Source organism: Cervus elaphus, chromosome 5 (genome assembly GCF_910594005.1).
Source record: "Cervus elaphus chromosome 5, mCerEla1.1, whole genome shotgun sequence".
NCBI classification, from domain to species: domain Eukaryota; kingdom Metazoa; phylum Chordata; class Mammalia; order Artiodactyla; family Cervidae; genus Cervus; species Cervus elaphus.
Window position 1 is genome coordinate 7,644,277 of NC_057819.1, and position 23,139 is coordinate 7,667,415.

The window sequence follows — 23,139 nt, forward strand, 5'->3', positions numbered from 1 at the left end:
TTTCCAGGCAAGAATACTGGAATGTGTTGCCATTTCCTCCTCCAGGGGATCTTCGCGACGCGGGGATTGAACCTCTGTCTCTTAAGTCTCCTACATTGGCAGCTGAGGTTCTTTACCACTAAAGCTATCTGAGAAGCTATTTATATGCATATGTGCATATATTATATATGCATATATATTTTGCACATATGTCTATGCATACATTTTGCATATATATTACACATATGCAAAATATGAATGTATTTATATATACATGTGTATATATATCATATATTCACATGGATTGTATATATTTTGCATAAAAGTGAGTTGCTCAGTTGTGTCCAACTCTTTGCGACCCCATGGACTGTATAGTCCATGGAATTCTCTAGGCCAGAATACTGGAGTGGGTAGCCTTTCCCTTCTCCCGGGGATCTTCCCAACCCGGGGATCGAACCCAGGTCTCCCGCATGGCAGGTGGATTCTTTACCAGCTAAGCCACAAGGGAAGCCCAAGAATACTGGAGTGGGTAGCCTATCCCTTCTCCAGGGGATCTTCCCGACCCAGGAATCTAACCAGGGCTCCGGCATTGCAGGCAGATCCTTTATCAACTGAACTATGAGGGAAGCCCTCACGTGTGTGCGTGTGTGTGTGTGTGTGTGTGTGTGTGTGTATACACACATATACATATATTTTAAAAGATTTAGGTTTGAAGCATCCCACTCTCCCTCTCCCACCTCCCCAAACTGCATTCTAAGCCTAGCATTCTCTGCCTACTCTTAAACACTGAGCTTCCCAAATAAAAACATGAATTAAGCATGCAGAGTGTGAGCCGCTTCCTCCACCCCCATGGGGCAGCAGAGCCAAGATACTCCTGGGCCAGGGCCGGTCTGGACTCTTCAGGTGAGAGGACGGGGGCGGGCAGCCAGGCTGAGATGAGGCGCTGCCCATTCAGCTCCTCGGTTTCCCCAGCAGATGCCGCTACACAATGTTCTCTTTTATTCTACTTTTATTTTTTCAGATTTTTTTCTATGTGGACCATTTTTAAAGTCTGCATTGCATTTGTTACAATATTGCTTCTGTTGTTTATATTTTGGTTCTTTGGCCTCAAGGCACGTGGGATCGTAACTCCCTAACCAGGGATCGAACCCACGTCCCTTGCACTGGAAGGTGACGTCTTAACCACTGGACTGCCGGGGGGGTCCCTATTTGCTTTTAAACACTGATCGGGTACCGACTGTCAACGTGGAGACCCATGCTGGGGGCATTCTTAAGGGTCATCTCCAGATGTGAAAACCAAACGGGGGGCTTCTGGTACTCAGCTCCCACTGGGCGGGGGGAGCGTGTTATCCTTGGTCAGGATCCCATTTTCCAGATGGGGAAACAGGTTCAAAGGGACATGACCTGCCCACAGACGCACTGGAGTAAAACCCTGGCAGCCGGGTGTCAACCCGGCCTCCTAGGTTACCTCCCTCACCTCCACTTTATTTAAAAAATTTTTAAAAAAAAGAAAAACCTTTATTTGGCTTTGCTGTGAAGCATGTGGGGTCTTAGCTCCCTGACCAGGGATCGAACCCGTGTCCCCTGTAGTGGGAGCGCAGAGTCTTAACCCTGGGCCGCCAGGGAAGTCCCTTGCCTCCACTTTAATTCTTTAACGGCATTTAAAGAATTAAATGCTGGGAACTGCTATAGTTCCCAAATGTTTTTCATGACAAATAACATTTCAGGAATCCGTTGCTGAGGCCTGGGGGAAATCTGGGAAAGACAGAGGGATTTTCTTTCTGCCCCCTCCCCCCAAAAAAGAAGTGCAGGCAAAGGATTTGTTTGAGCAGCTCATCTTGGAAAGGCCATGTGATGCGGGAGAGTCCAACCATCATGGTGAGGGGGGAGGGTCTGAGGTCAGACAGACCTGGGTTCCCGTCCCGGCAGTGCCTCATGCCAGCTGCGTGACCTTGGGCAGCTCGCTCCACCTCTCTGAGCCCACACCTGGCCATGACTGCCAGATCCTTTATTATCATCTATGCTGTACTTGTCTTGAAAAGTGGGAGTGCTAGTTGTTCAGTCACATCCAACTCTTTGTGACCCCATGGACTATACCCCGCTAGGCTCCTCAGTTCATGGGATTTCCCAGGCAAGAATACTGGAATGGGTTGCCTTTCCCTCATCCAGGGGATCTTCCCGACCCAGGGATCGAAACTTAGTCTCCTGCATTGCAGGCAGATTCTTTACCGTCTGAGCCACCAGGGAAGCACTAGTCTTAGATTCTCCCGAATACCGCTGAGATGCTCCTGCCATCGAAGCACCTCCTGACCAGTGTGAAGTTCACTTTCTGCACAGATAACCTTCCCAGGGTGTCACTGTTTTATTTTTTTTTTTTAATATACAGTTTACAAACAGACTTGCATGTCCACCTGTGCACACTCATGTACACCACTGGGAGAGTGACTCTGCTCTTTTGCCTGGGTTTTTTCACTCAGTGGACTGCAGTTGGCTGGGACCTCACTTAGGGTGGCAGGTATCCAAGACCCCAGGAAGCGGCTGGGCACCACAGGAGGAGGTCACGTTCAAAAGAGACGCCGGACGCTGTTTCTGCTGCCTCCCTCCCGGAGGAAGCACAGGTCAGGGGGGTCGCCAGGACCCACCCCTCCCCATCCTGCTGGAACATGCCAGCAGGGTCACCCTGTGGCCCCTGGGGCAATCACGGTCATTGTCACCGTCCAAGGGGAGGTCCCTGGAGGGCTCTCCACCCCAGAATCCAGCTCTGCGGCCTGTGCCGCCAGAGAGAATGAAAACAAGGGGACGCGGCCGAGTCCGCCTGAGTTTCAGCCGCCGCCCTCCACCCCCTCGGGCTTTCCAGTGCTGCGATGCCTGCGGCCTGACGGTTTTTTAACTCAACCCACCCACGCTGGGGAAAAAAAGCCAGTGGCATTTTTTTTCAGATCTTCCCCCAGCTCCCTATTTATAGCATGCTGACAGGCGAGGGAAGGCTTCCAGCAATAATTAGGGAGCCCACACCGGGGACCCAGGCCTCAGGTGGGCCCCGCGGCTGTCAGGTGGCTCTGCGGACTACCGGGACCCACTCACTGTCCCCAGAGAGATGGGATTCCCAGGTGCACATGGCCGAGGGGGGCTGAAAGAAGCTTAGGGCTTCCCTGGTGACTCAGTGCTAAAGAATCCGCCTGCCAATGCAGGAGACACAGGTTTGATCCCTGGGTCGGGAAGATCCCACATGCCACGGAGCAACTAAGCCCGTGGGCCACATCTATTGAGCCTGAGCTCCAGGGCCCGGGAGCTGCAACTACTGAAGCCCATGCACCCTAGAGCCTGCGCTCTGCAGTAAGAGAAGCCACCACACATTAGAGAGTAGCCCCGATCACCACATCTAGAGAAAAGCCTGTGCAGCAATGAAGACCCAGCAAAGCCCAAAATACTTGTTTAAAAAAAGCAGGTTAGTCGAGCACTATGAGAGCAAAAGGGCCACAGGCCTCCCGTGGGGGACACACCTCCTGTTCGTTTTCCTTTCTTGCCCTGAAACATCACCAAGTTCTAACATTAGCCACGCATGGGCCCTGGCAAGGTATGGGTTAACGAACAGTGATGGGGCTTGTACGGGGCTCCCCAGGGAAAGAAGGAGGTTCTGATGGGAATCCCTGGTGCAGACAGGCCTGGGTTCCAAGACCCACTCTGCCCCTGCCTGGTGGTAGGGCCCGGGGCGGGGGGTCTCACTGGGCCTCAGTTACCCCATCTGTACAATGGGAACAATCATCATATTTCATTCAGTTGCTGTTGAAGACCAAATAAATATTTGTTTTAGGTTTGGCGAGTCTGGGTCTCCTTGTACCAGAGGCCACGTGACTCTGAAAACTGCCCCGGCTCAAAGTCTGCACTCTGTTTTGCCAAATCTTAGGACTGCTCTAGGAGTTTGTCCAGTGGCCTGCGGGAGAGGGGAGGTGTCGGGGGAGTGTCATTTGTTGAACTGCGCCAGGTAAAGGTCCAGGGCCAGGTGTTGTTGTAAAGTTAACCAGGGAGGACATGGCCCCTGCAAAGGAGTGTCCACAGAGTGCAAGTCCCTGGAATGAAGGTGACCCGCAGTGAGTGGGGCTTAGATTGTCGGGCGGGAGTCAAAGCCCGGAAGGCTCCCTGGAGCTCCCTGGGTTTCACCCGCCTGGTTTAAAGGGAGCCCAGGTGGACTGGGAGAAGGTAATGGCAACCCACTCCAGTATTCTTGCCTGGAAAATCCCATGGATGGAGAAGCCTGGTGGGCTGCAGTCCATGGGGGTCGCTAAGAGTCGGACACGACTGAGCGACTTCACTTACACTTTTCACTTTCATGCATTGGAGAAGGCAATGGCAGCCCACTCCAGTGTTCTTGCCTGGAGAATCCCAGGGACAGGGGAGCCTGGTGGGCTGCCATCTATGGGGTCGCACAGAGTCGGACACGACTGAAGCGACTTAGCAGCAGCAGCAAGTGGACTGAGAGCCATGGACAATATCCACCTGGCCTCAGCCCCCAGAACTATTGGAAAACCAGACCCACAGTCCAAGACGACAGCGGTGCAGGTTCAAGGAGACGGAGCTGTAAACCCACGGGGCTCACACGCTCCTTGAGGGGAAAGGACCAGTTTGTGACTCCAAGTCCCGCTTTGGGCTTGAGAAGTCCCCGGGAAGGGGCTGGATTCTACAACTTGTGGACAGGCTTGTGCATACTGCTGATTTTTCTCCTTCTCGCGTAACTGGATATAGGTTCCATTGTAGAGGGAAAGGAAAAAAACGTTCTGACAAATTAGAATATTGACTGGGATGGGTTTCCCATTGCTAGGCAACCAGAGGCCGTTGCTACGATGCACATCCCGTCCCCTAGTCCCCCGCCCCAGGACTTGAGTGTGGAATAACGGGGTACTACAGATGTTAAAGGTCTGGCCACAGCAATACTTGATGGAGAAATTTGCAGCTTGCTAAATTCTTAATCTTGAACAAATACCCACCATGTTTGTGGTGTTTCCTGGCTTAGGGGGTGTTACCAAGTGACTCACCCCCATTGCATTTCCCCCTTCTTCAGCCCCTAAGGGGCAAGGACTATCCACAGCCCCATTTAAAGCTGGGTATGTGTGTGTGGGTATGTGTGTGTGCGTGTGGGAGAGTGGGCGAGGCTTGGCGAGAGAAAGGGGCTTGCTCCAGGTCACAGAGCTAGGACACAGTGGAGCCAGGGTTCAAATTTATGTCTACTGACCTCCAGACCTTGGAAGTTGCCAGGCAGACCCATGAACTCAGGGTCTAAATCAGAACCACTGGAACTCAGCTTCGAGAGGCTGGAAAATGGGAATCCACTTCGATGGACCATCTCTTTAAATACAATAATTGTGGGGAGGTGCACAGCCTGGATCGGCTAACTCTGAACAGGTTCCTCTTCGCAGGAGCAAGGCTGGTGGCTGCAGCCTGCCCGGTCCCTGTCTCCCCATGGCCTTCCCAGGTAAGCCGCATCACCTCGGCTCCCCACTTCTTACTAGGTAATTGCCTCTCTGAGCACCACAGGCAGTGAGTGTTCCTTTTATAAATATCTTCAAAGCAGCATCCCCAGAATTCCCAGCAGAGAAAAGATGAACACAGATGCTCAGGGGACCCCTTCAGACTGCCTAGATCCTATATTAATTCTTCCTCCACTGCTGCTTGGGAGCTTGTTGCAGGGGGCGGGCGCGGTGTACAACTGGCTGGGGCTTCTCTCTGCTGAAGTACTGAAGCTGGCACCCCTTTCTTTCAAAGTGAAGAACAGGTAGGGATTGGGATTCCCAAAGCCCCAAGGACAGGCCACCCCCCTGAGCTCCCTGGAAACCTCCTGAGGCAGCTAGTAACCACAGCCCACTCTGACACAGGCATATAAGATTCTGGCATGTGATAAGTGATGCCCACGTGGGGTAACCCAGGCTTTAAGGTCTGCTTGGCAATACTTCCGTGGGTTGCAGAGACACAGTCCTGCATTTCTTTAAAGACTCTGAATTCCCATGAAAGATTAAAGATGATGCAAAGTTTTTTTTTTCTTTCTTTTTTTCATCACTGCAAGTTGGCAGTCCACCTCTAGGATAAACCAACAAATGAAAAAATACATGGAAATGCCAGAATCAGGAATGGTGCTGTACTGGACAATGGAGGTATGTTCAACTTGGGGCTTCTTAGTGAATCCAAGAAACCAGGACGGAGTTAATTCAAAAGGGTGGCTCATGCAATAGGGAAGGAAAAAAAGAGCCTGTGCAAACTCATTTCTACAAATGAACCCACAGAGATCATGCAGAGACTGTGGCATGCAGACTGTATTATGAGGCATACCTATTTACTGCTTCTCCCTATAGGAAAATTATACTCCCTTCTAGAGCACAGGTGTGGTCATGTGGTTTAGCCCTAGCCAATGACGTGCGAGCAGAAGTGATGTCATCTATTTCCAGGCAGAACTTTTAAGAGCCAGTGATGGATGCCACATTCTCTTTCCCTCAGCCCTGTGGTTGGTTATGTCCCTAGCAAGCTGCTCCACTAACGGGGGCCTCGAAGTGACAAAGACAGGAAACATAAACACAACCAATGTCAGTGGACATGTGGAGCACTCAGGGAAGAAAGCTGTTTTTCTGTTTAAAGCCACTGAAGTTTTGGGGGCTGTTTGTCACTGCAGCATAACCTAACCCATGCTGACAGATACGGAGGCAAACAATTTTTGAGACAAGGACAAGAAAAATGAACCACTACGTACTGAACAATGACTGCAGGACAGCCACTCACTTGACATACTTAAGAGCAGGAGCCTCTGAGGCATGCTGGCCTGGCTCTGCTGCTTTTTGCCTGTGACCTTAAGCATGAGTGGCTTAACCTCCCTGGGTCTCTGTCCCCCACATAAGTTGTTTACTTGCTGGAGACTTTCCCAAGTATACGCGGGTCCTGGCAGGAGGACAAACTCTCTCAGGGAGGGATGAGCAATTTTTGCTTTGAAAGGAAATCACTTGATTAGGACATAATGACTAATAACAGTAATTGAGCAGAAACAGAAGAAGAGACTTACAGGAAAAGAGGCTATGCCCGTTTTGATCCCCCAGCACAAGTCCAATCCACTGATTACTCAGGAATGAGCTCTAAAAACGAGGCGGGCATACAATGGTGCCCTCCCAAGAAACAGAAGACATTAGTCTCAAGTGTTCTTGTCTGCTGTCTTATTTGTTAACCTCGGTTACTGGCTATTGCCAAGTTCCCCCAGGCTGAAGGAAAACAAGGTAAAGAGTGACCATTCCATGGGTCCATGACGCTTTCCTAAAGCCTCTGACCTTTACAGTCAGACCCCATGGGCCTGGTAACATAGAACAGACAACTCTGGGCGTGGGAGTGGATGGCTGCTGACAACCCTGTCCTCCTGTGCCCAGATTTTCAAAAATAAAGTAACAATTTTGTGCTGCAAACAGAAAGCATTACCCTTTAAAATAAGAGAAAAATGAGGGCTTCCCTTGTGGCTCAGTGGTAAAGAATCCGCCTGCCAGTGCAGGGGACTCGGGTTCCCTCCTTGGGTCGGGAAGAACCCCAAAACCTCGGAGCAACCAAGCCCGCTCACCACAAACGCTGAGCCCTCGGGCCACAGCTACTGAGTCTGTGCCCTGGAGTCTGTGTTCCACAGCAAGAGAAGCCACTGCAGGGAGAAGCCCGCGCACCCAGTGATTAACGGAGAGAGGGGCCCCCTCTCGATGCAACTAGAGAAAAGCCCTCGCAGCAGCAAAGACCCAGTGCAGCCAAAAATAAATAAATAAATAATCTTTTTTTAAAAAGAGAGCAACAATGAGGTGGTCCAGTGGCTAAAACTCTGCGATCCCAATACACGGGGCCTGGGTTCCATCCCAGGTCAGGGAACTACATCTGCCTGATGCAACTAAGAGTTCATGTGCCGAAACTAGGAGTTCTCACGCCACAGCTAAAGATCCCACATGAAACCACAAAGACCAAAGATCCTATGTGCTGCAACTAAGATCCAGCACAGTCAAATAAATAAATATTTTTGAAGGAGAAAAAAAAAGAACAAAGATGAGAAAATCAGTGACACTCTCTTGCTTGCCCATGCCAGACATCAATAATCAATTCCAGAACTGATGACGAGCCCTGAGAATCCCCAACACAGCACCCCAGGCAGCCACTGCATCATTCAGAGATAGTAGGTGGGCAAAGACCTATTTGGTACCCTGCTCTAGGTTATCTTTTATCAGAGTCATCGGATTACAGAGCTGAAGGGTACTAGGGAGGTTATCCTAGCTTTCAGCCTAGGGGAGGATGTACATATATATATATATATATATATACATAAAATGAAACGGGAGATGTACGTACAGGACTCACACCGCAAGCGCATAAAGTGCAGAGAAGCTGAATAAGGAGTATCAGTTCCCTCCCTTCATCCTCGTCGACACAGGACCAGGACAGTTTCCAACTCAGAGCTCAGGTTGACTGCAGAGTTCACGCTCTGGGGTAGCATCACAGAGATGCTCAGGGGCTTGAGTCTAAAGGCCGATGCGCGAGGCCGACCCCGTGTCCTCCCAGCTCTGTGAACACTGACAGGGCATTTCATCTCCCTGAACCTCAGTTCCCCAAAACGTACGGTGGGACGACACCACCTGCCTCGGGGGAGGTCTGCGAGGAGCAGAAGCATCAAAGCACGTGTAGCCGCTGGGAGGGTGCCCGGCACGGGGCACTCGGGGAATGCACAGGGTTTTCTGTAGCTCTCCCAGGAGCTGGGAGAGGCCAGGCCCAGGGGAGACGGCCCAGAGGAAAATGCTCTCTCCGTCTATTTCCAGAGCCACCACCCAGGAGGGAGGCAGAAGCAGCACCTTGTCTCGTGGCTGCCATTGTCACAGCATCTAAAAGGTCCTATTTCCGCATTAGGAGGTGTTAATTAGTCACACATCTGGCTCTGATGCTCTAGACTTTGAGAGCAGGAAGGGAATCTCCAGGGTGTGAAGGCAGAGGAGGCGGGAGGCTCCTGCTGTGAGAAGCGGCACACGGGGTCCAGGTGACACAGGACGGCCAAGTGTCCAGAGGCCCTCGGATCTTTGTGGCAGGGCGGGCGGGGCCTGTTGCAGACACACGTCTCACCGAGATGTGAGGCCAGACCTTTGGCAAGTCGATGGATCTCTCCAGGACGCGGCTGTCACACCTCTAAAATGGGATGGATACGATGACGGCTACAATAACTGCTAACATTTATAGTGTTTGCTAGGAGACACTGTGCTTAAGTGCTCTGTCTGCGTTAGCTCATTTCATCTTTTTCTTTTTTTTTTTAAATTTTCACTTTATTTTTTGGCCTCTCCTCCACAGCATGTGGGGTCTTAGTTCTTCGACCAGGAATGCCCCCTTGTAAGCAAAGGGCAGAGTCCTAACCACTGGACCACCAGCGAAGTCCTAGATCATTTTACTCTTGTTCTCTTTCATTCTTTTTAAGTCTTTATTGAATTTCTTACAACACTGCTTCTGTTGTTTATGTTTTCTTTTCTCCTTAGCCAAGAGGCTTGTGGGATCCTAGCTCCTCCATGGGGGATTGAACCCACACCTCCTGCATTGGAAGGTGAAGTTTTAACCACTGGACCACCAGGGAAGTCCCAGCTCATTCAATCTTTACATTAAATCTGCATATATGTGTATGCACATATATATATATTTATATACACAAAATAATAAACGTTATCCCCATCTTACCTAAGAAGACACTGAGGTTCAGAGACATTAAGGAGTTGGCCCCAGGCTGCAGGGCTGACAAGGGGCAGACACGGGGTCTAGAGTCAGGGCTGTGGGACAGCCAGTCCCGTGAGCACTGTGCGTGAGGTCCCGCGGGCCCGGCGGGCTCCCCTCTGAGCTCAGGACGCAGAGGTCATCTTGGCGTGACTGGTCCCTGCAGGACCCGGGTCAGGTTTAAGGTGCCGGTTGCCAGAATCAACAGCACAAGCTGTGCCTAGGGCTGCCAGCGTCAGAGACACCTCATTCTATTTCCAGGGTCTCTGAGGGATGATTTTGTTTCTGAAAACCGATCGAGAACGGCTAAAAACAAAATGCCAGAGCTTCTGAAAACAAAACAGAAGAGCTTCTGCAGAACCAGGGCTGGGAAGGGGGTGGGGGAATTGGATTTCAGCTTCTCTCCCTCCCTCCCTCCCTCTCAGGCTCCATCAGGAGGGCAGGGGTGGGTAGGGAACTGCGCCCCACCCTCCCCTCGCAGCAGGAATTGCATGCCAGCCAAGCCTGTGGTAAACACAGGAATCCAGCCGCCAAGCCCTCTGGCACATTCATTAATTAAACTCTATGGATTTGCTCTGTTCCCGGAAACCCCCACTCCTGTCAGTAATAATTGGAGGCCGACCAGGCTCAGGCTATAAGAACGGCGTGCGAGGTACTCAGCCATGACGGCGCACAATAAGAAACTGGGGGGCCTGGGGTGCGATCCTGGACTGGCCACATCGTTTCCACCTCCGGGCCTCAGCTCCCCTTTCAGAACAAAGGGCTCTGAGTGGACGGAGCTGCTCTTCTGGCCTCTCAGGGCCGTTCAGGCCTGTCCCATCAATGCCCGGACAGCATTGATGGACACTTCCATGCACGGACCTTCCTCTCTGCCCAATAAAAATAGAGGAGGGAATGAATTCATGTTGACTCTACAAAGGCAGAGTCTTTTAATGGAAGCTAACGTATGCAATTCCAGGGTGGGGTGGGGGGGTGGCGGGGGAAGGACTGAGCAGGTTTCCCAAAGTGTGTTATGTAAGATACCAAACCCAGCAAAACCCTTTGTGAATTCCATACTCAACGCACGCCATCCAATTTAAAGGGATGCCTCTCATTTGAAGGGACATTTCCCCAATTCCAGATTTAGCAAAGTGGACATCTGACCACTGGGGTGTCCATTCCCTGCTGTGATGTTCTCTACCTCGAGTCAAAGAATGAACCTACAGCTCTCCTCTCGATGGAGAGAGTTCAGACAGACAGGATGCCAACGACCATCTCTGGAGGTTCCTAATGTATATTTGCATAATTAAAGGCTCTGAAAAGTCCTGCATTAGAAGCATTATTTAACCAAGTGATTCTTAAATGAATTGTCTCTGGTAATTTCTATGTGTGGAACAGGGTTCAACAAGCCAAGTGTGGCAAAAAGGAATTCTGGGAAACTCCCAGACTGGAAAAGTGAAGGCCAGAAGCCAGTTATGGGGGTCCCCAGTGTTGGCAAGGCGGGGATGGTCAACTGGACAAGCTAGGATCTAGCATCTAGGATCATCTAGGATCCCTTCCCTGGTCTGATTTTTGTGGAACACATTTATGTAATATCCATCCTTTGATTCATCTCTTTCATAAGAGGTACCATTCACATTCATCTCAAGCCCTCCCAGCAGCCTCTAGAAACATCCTGTTGTTGTTCAGTCACTAAGCCGAGTTTGACTCTTTGTGACCCCATGGACTGCAGCACCCCAGGCTCCTCTGTCCTCCACTATCTCCCGGAGTTTGCTCAAACTCATGCCCATTGAGTTGATGACGCTATCTAACCATCGCACCATCTCATCCTCTGCCGCCCCCTCCTCCTTTTGCCTTCAATCTTTCCCAGCATCAGGGTCTTTTCCAATGAGTCGGCTCTTTGCATCAAGTGGCCAGAGTATAAATGGCAACCCATTCCAGTATTCTTGCCTGGGAGATCCCATGGACAGAAGAGCTTGGTGGGCTACAGTCCATGGGGTCGCAAAGAGCTGGATGCGACTGAGCAGGCAGATACATCGTACAAACAAGGAAACCAAGGCTCCAGGAGGTGTAGGCAGTTGCCCACGGTTGCCCAGAAGCTAAATGGCTGGTCTCAGCTTTGATCCTCGGTCACTCTTACTCTGCAGCCGGCCTTCTTTCTTATGCTCCTGACCTTGTGGTTCCCGGCCCTGGTGGCACCTTGGGATCACCTGGGGAGCTATGGAAGCTCCAGCTTCTGGGGCAGCATCCCAGACCGACTGTGTCAGACTACGAGAGGTGACGGCCTGGGGAAGCTGCATTTTCTGAGAACCTCGGTTCTCTAACAATGGTTTGCAAATTGGGAGGCTGAGAGCTTTTTGCCGGGGGAAAGGAAGGTTTTTGGAAACGACCCAAATCCTGCTTGCAGATGATTTGTGTCTTGTTAAGCTGCATTGATTTAGAACAAGTAGGGCTGTCTAAGAGGGAGCAAGTGTGTCCTGTGTTTTGTTTTTTAAAGCCTGACTTAAATCGGTTCTGGGAATCATGCAAACAGTGTTCGTAACCATGTCCCACACGATAGGAACAGCACCCCTCAGCAGCCCCGTCATCGGAACAGGGGCTCACAGGCGTTCCTTGACGGCAGGCGCTGTGTGGAGCGGATTCACACACATCCTCGGTCATCCTCCGATCAACCTGTGAGGTGATGCTCCATCACCCGCTTTCAGAGAGGAAGACTCGGAGGCCCCAAGGGGCAAACAACCTGCCCACCCAGCCTGGAGGTGGCAGAGTTGGGATCTGAACCTGAAACCAGTCTGCCCCATACCTGGGGCGCCTCCGAAGGAAAAGGGGTGGCTCCACCCTGGCCTCCGAGGGCAGGGAGGAGAATGCGTCTGCCTGAACCCCGGGACCTCCCAGAGCCTGCGCCACGGGACGGACAAAACAGGACACAGGGTACACCGGAAAGGCGGCCGGGGCTGGAGGCGGCCCTCAGCGCGGACGGCTTGCCAGGGTGACATCAGCCTCAGCAGATGTGAACGGCTCCTTCACCTGACCTGCCACGCAGCTCAGGGGCCTGGAGGTGGCTTCATCCACCCACCCCCACCCCGGACCAGACCCGAGTTGCCTGCCAGGCCCTGGAGGGAGAAGAGCTGAACCAAAGACCCAGACGACAGCTGCTCTCCTTGGAAGCAGGCCTGGGGACCAGGCACCCACTGCATGCGGGCTGACAAGGCCCCAGGTCCCCTCACATGCTGAGCACCTGTGTACCTAAGACCCCTATAAGGGCATCACGTGGGCTGCAGGCAGGCCCCTTGGACTTAGCTTTCTCGGGCTGGACTACATCCAGCTGGGACCAGGAAGCCAGACCCAGAACAGCACCTGCCACCAGATTGCTGTGTGTTACCAGCAAAGCACTAGGCCTCTTCAAATGTCCCCTTGCCTCTGATCGAGGGCAGCGGCTGGCACCACAGTGCCCGTTTTCCACTTTCCTTTATTAGCTTTAGAGAAATCTCTCTAAGCAAAATCACAGACACCCAATACATTATTACAAAGATCGAGGGGCAACCAGGTCTGGGATGCGGTGGCTAAGGTGTAGGGCGGGGGCTGGAGCCCAGGAAGACATCTCTCTCCTGCTGGTTCCTCCACTCCCATGAAGATCTCTCGCAGAATACAGTCTGGAAGCTCCTCTGCCTCCCATATTCGCAGACCTGGGATGCTAAATGTCTTGGTTTCCCCAGGAGGGACAGATGTGGGGGGCAGCGGGGAGAGGGGTTTTCAGCCCAGGGGGTGGGTCTCTGGTGCCCCAGGGCCAGGGAGGTGCCTGGGCTCTGAGTGCAGGCTCAGACGCTGGGGCGTTCTGTGACCTCACCTGGACGCTTGGATCTTTCACCCCAACCTTGCAGAGTCTCCTCCACCCCCAAGGGACAGTCATTCCGCCTTTAGGGACTCTTTTCAATGTGTTTAAGTTTTCATAGTATGAGGACAACTCTCCTTCTGCACTTCTTTTTCTACATCTGCCCAACAGCTAAACAGGTTATGCGGCTACGGTTACAAGTGAAACTGGCATAAGAGGTGTGGGACCAAACCCAATGGATCTCTATTCATTCATTCATTCATTCAAGAAGCATTATTGAAGTGCCAGGTAAGGAGGACCTATTGGAAGGGGCATGAAGGAATTTTTGAGGGGGAGTGAGAATGTTCTACAACTTGACAGAGTTGTGGGTTACATGGGTGCGTGCATTTGTCAAAACTCGTCAAGAGGTACGCTTAAGATATGTGCATTCTGCTGTATGGAAATCATCCCTCAAAATGGTTATGATATTTTATACGTCTTTTACAGTATGTTGGTGTTCGGTTGCTAAGTTGTGTCCCTGTGGACCACTCCCCTGTCCGGCACTGTCTCCCGGAGTTTGCTCAGATTCACGTCCATTGAGTTGGTGATGCACTCTAACCATGTCACCCTGTGCATTTTAGAATATAGCAATGAATATAATAATGTTAGTATCTGTAATAAGAACTTTTTAGAGCCAACTACATACCAGGTAGTGTCTGAGGTGCTTCACATGTGTCAGCGGATGGATTCTTCACAACAACCCTAGGAAGTGCTATTATTATCCCCATTTTAGAGACGAGGAAACCGAGGCACAGAGTAACTTGCCTGCACACCGCTAGTGGATTCCCAAACTGGGGTTCCAGCAGACATGTCTGGCTCCAGAGTCTGCCTTACGTCACTAACTAGCTCTTCCTGACTCTCAGCAAAACTGAGTGAGGCCCCTGTCCTCACAGCACTTCAGTTCTTGGGGGAGAGACTTAATATAACACCTCAGTGGCTCAGCTCACGGGATGAAAAGTGCACAGAAGTATTAGGGAGAAGCCCCTGCCTCGGCGTGCAAGGGCCTGGGCCTCCAAGTGAGTGCCTCCCTTCTGACTTAAACCTTTGAGCGATCCTGAGGGTGAAGTCAAGTCAGGTCTGTGAATGCACCCAGCCTATGCCCGGCAAACAGCTGGTCCTTAATACAGGTTGGCTGAATCTGAGCAGATGATGGTAGTCCCAACTAGCTGCTGAGGAGGCTTCAGGAGCCTGCCTCTGGCAACACATCCTGTTGGTTCACAAAGGGCTCGGGATTCACTCTCCGGAAGACTGCCTGACCCCAGCCCCACTCCGTCGCCTAAACAAAGATCTGTGAGTGCAGCGCGGCGCTGAGAACCTTGGGGTTCAGGGAGATGTCTGATGGGGGTGGGCATAGTGACGCAGGGCACCAATTGATGGAGTAAGACCAGAGCTGGACTTCTCCTCAGCTGGCCAAGACAAGGGCTGACCTCAAGTTCTTACAGACATGACTGCAACAGGCCCCGGGACTTCTGGGTCCCCAGAGAGAACGGCCCTGACCCAGAGCAAACGCCTTGAATGTGGAACTCCCATTTACAACCTGGAGCCTCTCCAGACCACTTTCCTAGCAAGCAAGCACAGCTCCTCTGGGCCCGAGTCATCCACCCAACTAATCAGCTGGTGGGCACCAAGGAGCTTAGAGTCTATTTGTGCATGTGTCCATTCATTCATTCATCCCTCCATCAGACATTTACTGAGTGCCACGGATGTGCCAGGCATTCTGCTGGACTCTGAGCACGTGAAAGGGTAAACACACCCCAGTATAGCTTTGCCAGCCAAAGTCCATCTAGTCAAGGCTATGGTTTTTCCAGTGGTCATGTATGGATGTGAGAGTTGGACTATAAAGAAAGCTGAGCGCTGAAGAATTGATGCTTTTGAACTGTGGTTTTGGAGAAGACTCTTGAGAGTCCCCTGGACTGCAAGGAGATCCAACCAGTCCATCCTAAAGGAGATCAGTCCTGAGTGTTCACTGGAAGGACTGATGCTGAAGCTGAAACTCCAATACTTTGGCCACCTGATGCGAAGAACTGACTCATTGGAAAGACCCTGATGCTGGGAAAGATTGAAGGTGGGAGGAGAAGGGGATGACAGAGGGTGAGATGGTTGGATGGCATCACGGACTCAATGGACATAAGTTGAGTAGGCTCCAGGAGTTTGTGATGGACAGGGAAGCCTGGCATGCTACAGTTCACGGGGTCGCAGAGAGTCGGACATGACTGAGCGACTGAATTGAACTGAACTGATGGCTTTGTGGTCTAGCAAGGCAGCTGGAAAGAATTTGGAAGAAGCCGCAAAGGCACATCTATGATCAGAGCAATATTAACAATTCATGCAGCCACTCATTCGTTCCTCCAACCACAAGATGTTCGCTGGAGCAAATACAGAGCACATGTTCAGTGTATGACATACTTCTGTGCACTTCTCGTCCTGTGAGCAGAGCTGCCGAGATGCTTTGTTAAGTCTCTCCCCTCAGAACAGAAGTGCCATGCAGACAGGGTCCTCTTTGAGGACTAGGACCACCTCTGACTTGTTCTCTGATGGATCTCTAGGGCCTCTGACTGTGCTTGGCACACAGTAGGTGCTCAATACACATCTGCAGACCGAGCAAATCGCTTTGAGAAACTGTTTCTCCAAGGATGGTACTTATGTGACCGTCCCCACCCAGAGCTCTTGAAACACAGGCAGATTCTGGGGCTCACCTGAGACGCAGAAGACCTCCTCCTGGGACTCTGCTTACTAAACCAGTATCCAAGGGGCCCCCCCAAAGTTTGAGCTCTGTCCTCACACATTAGCCCCCTTTGCACTCAAGGACTGTGTGTGTGCTCAGTCGCTCAGTTATGTCTGACTCTTTGTGACCCCACGGACTGTAGCCCGCCAGGCCTCTGTTCTTGGGGATTCTTGAGGCAAGAATACTGGAGTGGGTTGCCATGCCCTCCTCTAGAGGATCTTCCCAACCCAGGGATCAAACCCAGGTCTCCCGCACTGCAGGCGGATTCTTTACCACCTGAGTCACCACTGTTCTAAGAGGTCAAGGCCCTGGGCCAAGGTCCCACCTAGAGGAAGTGGCAGCATTAGGATTGGAACCCAGACCTGCCTGATGTTGCCACCTCGTGCGGCTTTCGCCACTCTCCTGCTTCGGGAGGCCAGACGTCACTGAAGCTCACAGTTCAGCTCAGAAACCTGCAAGGATTATGCTTCCACTGGCTGCACCAAGCTGGTGAAAATCCACGGGGCTCCACATTATATGAAAAGATTAGGAAACTCATTAAGCAGAGCTCTGACAGCCTTGGGTTTTTTGTTTGTTTTTTTTGTTTTTCCTAGTCCCTCCCCCAAAAGGGCTTGTATTTATGCATGAGAAAAAGAAAAATGTACCCAACGTGGGACATGAAGAATCTAACTGTTCTGCCCTCAGCCACATTTCAGAACGCCCCTTTCCTACCTCGGAGCTGTCTCTTCCTTCCTAATGAGCTGTGGTTGTGAGTGACCCCAGTATGCTTTCATCACCAGGAAGCAACTCGGCAGTGGAGGCAGGGAGGGCTTGGGGTGGGGGGTGTCCCTCGAGGAGGGTGAGCAGGCCAAGTGGACATGAAGGAGTCTGGGAGCCGCCAGGCCCACTTGCTGGGCTCCATCCTTCTCTTGACCCCCAGAACACCTGCAGAGGGAGGACCTTCCTGAAAACAGCGCTTAAACTTTTCAAACCCCGACGGAGCCCCTGCTCCATCCCTGCAGGAAGAGGGAACGGCTGGTGCACAGATGGGGAGGAGGGGAGGTTCTCGCAGAGCCCGGAGCAGGCCCGCGTGGATGGAGAGGGAGGCCGGGGAGAGTGAAGCCGCTGCAATTACTGACCACAGGCGGCCAAGGGGTCACTGTGGGCCGGGCTGCCTCCTGAGCGGTTTACGCTCGTCACTGTAAGGAACTCCCACCCGGAAGGTAGGAGCTATGAACGCCCTTCTAGCAGACGAGGAGACCGAGGCTTTCTCAAAATCTGGCTGAAAGTCTCACACCAGCAGACGGAAAAGACGGGATTTGAATCCAGGCAGACTCCACGGGCGAGGCCCAAGAAGGTCACACCGGAGCCTCCATGGACAGAGAGGGAACCTGAGGCCCACCGTCAGGCTGCAGAGAGACGGCTGGTTCGAGGCTGTATATAGCTGGGATCATGTACTTTGGTCACTTTTCCAAAAACGTCCCCGAGGTGTGAACGGCATCTTGTTACCTTTGGAGCCTCACACAGCTGACTGCGGAGTTTTGCAAAGAGCAGGAGCTCAATAAATGTCTGCTGCTCCACTCTGAAGGACACCAGGGATTTTTGAGGACTGTATCATATCCTTAACCGCCCCAACTCTGGATTTAGAAATCCCGAGCTCCTGGGTCTGTCACTGGCCTGTTGTGTGACTTTGCGTAGCTTTCTTTCCCTCTCTGGGCCTCGGCTTCCCCAGCTGTAACATGAAAGGAGGGCACTGGAACAACCTAGGCGTTCTGGCAACCGAGGCTCGGGAGCTCCTCCGGGAAGAGAAACCCCACATCAGCGACCCTGACCCTTTTGCTCCCAAAGCGCACGTAACTTGTTTTACGGATAACAAAACTTGGTTTTCCGTCATCCAGCAGGGTGACTACCTTGGTGCAATCTTCAAGCCCAGAACCATGGGTTCCAGAACCTTCCAGGCACTTCCTGCCAAGATGTCTGTAGGCAAAGGGGTGGGGGAGAGGAGGTGGCAGCCGCCTCTGCATGGCCCCCACATCCCCCCTTCACCCTCCCCAGAGCAGAGGGCAATTACCAAGAAGAACAGAATGGACTGCTAACTACTAATTGAGGAATTACAGATGTTAAATTATAGTTGTGCCCGGGGAAGGGCCGTTTCTAGAAATCAGGCTGGTGAGTGACGGGAGCGTGGGCTGCTGGATAATTTCTGGCTTTGGCAGGAAGCAAATATTTGGATGTAGAGCCTGAAGACACAGGATTGGAAATTCAACAGACCGTGAAAGGTATCTTCGATTGCTAGGAAATGTGCACCCCCCGCCCCCACACACATACCAAGTGACAGGTGGTAACTGGAAGGTCCATAAAGCGCTGACTGTCTGCTGAGCCAGGGCACCTGACAAGCACCTCGTGTCGCCCTAACAACTCCAGCAGCAGACATCGTCCACTCCATTTCATAGCTGAAGGAAAATGCTTCATCAGTGTGGAAAGACTTGCCCAAAACGACACCAGGCATCAAAGGTTATTTTACCTAGAAGTCAGTAAATTCCTAAGTCCTGCTACTGAGGTCCTGGCTTCACTTGGAGTGTGCTGGTTAAGGCCGTGTGGTTAACCAGGGCCTGGCAGGGACGTCAGCTCACAGCTCGTGACGCTTACCATCTGCATCAGCGGTTCTCAACCACGGGCGACTCTGCCTCCAAGGGACACTTGGCAAAGTCTGGAAGGACTAGTTCAAGACCACAGATGCTGCTCAACATCCCAGAAAGCAAAGGACAGCTCCCCCCACCCACCAAAGGAGGATCCAGCCCTGAGCGTCTGCGTCGCTGTGGGGGGACGCCCGGGTCAGCACCGGCGTGTCTCCTAACAGAGGCACTCGGGTCCCGCAGTCCACTGAGGGAGGAGAAAAGAGGCTTTGGCTGCCCAGGCTGTAAGCGAGGTCAGGTCCCCCCCGGGTCTCGGTTTTATCCTTTGTGAATCGGGGGTATCAAAAATCACACGATTCTGCCGGGCTGTGACAAGGCATTTGCTTTGCTCAGTGGCTGGCACAGGCTAGGTGCCCAAGATGTGTCCCTCCTGTGCCTTCAAGCCCCTGCCTTGGTGTGACTCTGACGCCGCTACACAGAAGTCCCGTTTTCCCAGATGGACTTGATACAAGATTCACACACAGCCCGGAGAGACAGTGGCTGCAGACGGAGCCAGGAGTGGACTTTGTGTGAGCAAGAAATAAACACTTCAGGGGGGTGGAAGTTGGGGGGGGGGTGGATAAACGGGGTGAAAAGGTACAACCTTCCAGTTATGAGAGGAATAAACCCTGGGGACATAAAGTACAGCATGGTGATGATATGAAACGATCCTGGGCTGTGTGTGTGAAAGTCGCTGAGACAGCAGATCTTAGACATCCTCGTCACAAGGGAAAAACTGTGTTAACTCTGTGAGGCTTGCTGTTTAGTCACTAGGTCGTGTCCGACTCTTCTGAGACCCCATGGGCTGTAGCCCGCCAGGCTCCTCTGTCCAGGGGATTTCCCAGGCAAGAATACGGGGATCTTCTCAACTCAGGGATCGAACCTGAGTCTCCTGAATTGGGAGGCGGATTCTTTACCATCTGAGCCACCAGGGAATTAACTAAACTCATTGTGGTGATCAATTCGCAGTTTATACACATGCAAATCATCATGTTAAGCTCTAATACAGAGATGTATTATATGTCAATTACATCTCGGTAAAACTGGGGGGAAAAACAATACTTGAAAAAAATTCAGATTGAAAAAAAAGAAAAGAAAAATTTTGTGTTGAGAGTTGAGGGACCTCCCTGGTGGTACAGCGGTTAAGATGCCACACTTCTAATGCAGGGGGAGCGGGTTCAAACCCTGGTCGGATAACTAAGATCCCACATGCTCCATGGCCAAAAAAAAAGAAGAAAAAAAAAGAGTTGGGAACTACTGTATAGCACGGGGAACTATATTCAACATCTTGCAATAACCTATATGGAAAAGAATCTTAAAAAGAATATACATACATATATATACATATAAAACTGAGTCACTTTGTTGTACACCAGAAACTAACACAATATTGTAAATCAACTATACTTCAATAAAAATTAATTTTTAAAAAGAGTCGAGAGTTGTCAGTCTGTTAGTGCAATATAGCATACCCTAATCTGACTATCTTATCAAGGTTATAAGGGGAATAATAGCAGCTAAGATTTATTATGCACTTTTGGGTTCCAGGCACTATGCTAAGAACGTCACAGGGAAACTGAATATCATAAAAGGAAAGTCTCCTGTCCAAGGCCCCATGGCTAATTAGCAGCGAGGCTGGGATTCAAACTGGGATTTGTCCAAACAAGCCAAGCTTTTTTTTTTTTTTTTTTGATGTGGATCATTTCTAAAGTCTTTATTGAATTGGCTACCATATTGCTTCTGCTTTGCGTCTTGGTTTTTTGGCCCCAAGGATGTGGGATCTTAGCCCCTCAACCAGGAATCGAACCCTCAGCTCCTGTGTCGTAAAGCGAAGTTTTAATCCCTGGACCGTAGGGAAAGTCTCAGAAGCCAAGTTTTTAACTGGACTGACCTAATTCTACCTGCGTCTCTAGACTTTTTTGCCCTCAATCGAGAAACGACAGACAAGGATGCCAGATCTGTGTTTAAAAAAGCAAAAGTAAAAACCCACACACTTTGCAGTTTTTTGAACTCTTGGTGATGATTTATGTTTCGGGAGCTGCCTTTCAAGGGAGCAGGACAGTTGGTGGGGGCGCGCTCCTCTGGCCTAGAAATCAATGTAGGAGGGAAAAACCGTTCTTGTACACCTTGCTCTCAAATCCACGCAGAGGGTTCGCTGCTGTTTATGGCCCAGCCTTTATGATGAAAGTTTGATGAGTTAAACGGAGTGATAAGCACTCAGCACCAAGAAATGGACTCCCTTCCATGCCAGGGGAATCATGCCAACTCCTCCAAGGATGTGTTGCTTAGAAGCCCCTGGGACCCTGAGACCAGACTGGTCGAGCAGCCTCCCTTACAGGCAAGAACCCCCGAGACGAGAAAAGTATATGTTGGGAACTCCGAGGGCTACCGAGTCACAGATCTCGGATGGGTCCCTCAAGTTCTTCCCACCTCAACTCACTCATCTGCAAGATGAGGACTAAATAATACTCCCTGGCCACCCCTGGACTGTCTGTCATGGTAGGTATGAATGAGAAGGAACGTGTACTGGTTATCTATTGCTGCACGACAAATAGCCCCAAAACTTAGTGGCTGAAACAACTAACATTGCCTCTCCCAGTTTCTGGGAGCCAGGGGTCCAAAGGCACTTGGCCCAGTGGCTCTGGCTCAACCTGCCTCAGGAGGGTGGAGTCAAGCTCCTGGCCAGAGATGTAGTCTCCTCTGCAGGTTGGAGAATACAGAAATATATGCTGTGAATACAGAAAAGCGATAGGGACTTCTTAAGCTAGTCCAGTGGTTAACAATCCACCTTCCAATGCAGGGGACAAGGGTTCATTACCTGGACAGGAAACTAAGATAACACACGACAACAAGCAACTAAGCCCACACATCACAGTGAAGCCCGAGCGCAGGCAAAAAAAATAAAAAATAGCATCACCTAAAAATATATATATATATACACCCCACGGACTGCAGCACACCAGGCTCCACCATCCTCCACTATTTCCCAGAGTTTGTTCAAATTCATGTCCACTGAGTCAGTGATGCTATCTAACCCTCTCATCCTCTGTCACCCCCTTCTCCTTTTGCCTTCATCTTTCCCAGCATCAGGGTCTTTAACAATGAGTCGCATCAGGTGGCCAAAGTGTTGGAGTTTCAGCTTCAGCATCAGTCCTTTCAGTGAATATTCAGGGTTGATTTCCTTTAGGATTGACTGGTTTGATCTCCTTGCAGTCCAAAGGACTCCCAGGAGTCTTCTCTAGCACCACAATATGAAATCATCAATTCTCTGGTGCTCAGCCTTCTTGACGGTCCAACTCTCACATCTGTACATGACTACTGGAGAAAATATAGCTTTGACTAGACAGACCTTAGTCGACAAACTGATGTCTCTGCTTTTTAATTCACTGTCTAGGTTTGTCACAGCTTTCCTTCCAAGGAGCAAGTGTCTTTTAATTTCACGGCTGCAGTCAACTGAACGTGCTTTGCCAACTATTAAACACTAAATAAACGATGACGATGCCAGGAAACGTTGACTGAGACCCTGCTACTCGCCTCGAAAGGCGCCAAGTGTTGCGTGCGCCTTATGTCAGTATACTCCCCAGCGTATCTGTGGAGTCAGATGACATCACAGGCCCCGTTCCACGGAAGAGAAAACAGAGGCGGGAAGAGACTAAGTCACCTCCCCAAAGTCCCACAGCAAAGCGAGAGGCAGAATCAGGATTCAAACCCGCAGCTCCGGGGACCCACAGCTCACTGTCTCCACCCACAGTGGTGCGGACACAACACAGTGGTGTAGACACAACAGTGAACGTCTCAGGAAGTCAGTTCTGAGTCAGCTGCCAAACACAGCCATTACTAGGCATTAATGATATAAACTTATAATTAAACAAATCCTAGTAAAAGCAAAGGTAAGGAGTAGTCAAACCTCAACACTTCCCAATCACTACATTTTACTACCATCTGTGGTCTTGAGATCATGTCTATCCATTGAAATCTGTTCGGTGAACATACTATACCCTCGGCACCCCTCCATTCTCTGCACTTTCACTTTCTGTGGTTTCAGTTACCCACGGTCCAGCTGGGCCCAAAAATATTAAATGGAAAGTTCCAGAAATAAGCAATTCACAAGTTTTAAATTGTGCGCCTTCCTGAGTAGTGTGATGAAATCTCACACCGTCCCTCGTTTGCGCCTGACACCCATCCACCAC

At 51.0% G+C, this 23,139-nt stretch overlaps 1 protein-coding gene and 1 long non-coding RNA gene across 5 annotated transcripts in view; one reads left to right on the forward strand and one right to left on the reverse strand.

Moving 5' to 3' along the window:
- KIAA1671 (KIAA1671 ortholog) overlaps positions 1-23,139 on the reverse strand; it is a 125,010-nt gene that overhangs the window by 30,567 nt on the left and 71,304 nt on the right. The gene's annotated exons all lie outside the window — the stretch shown is intronic.
- Positions 5,409-10,033, forward strand: LOC122693744. The gene is made up of 3 exons (XR_006341008.1): positions 5,409-5,449; positions 6,038-6,125; positions 9,982-10,033. It is a non-coding gene; the product is annotated as an uncharacterized LOC122693744 (long non-coding RNA).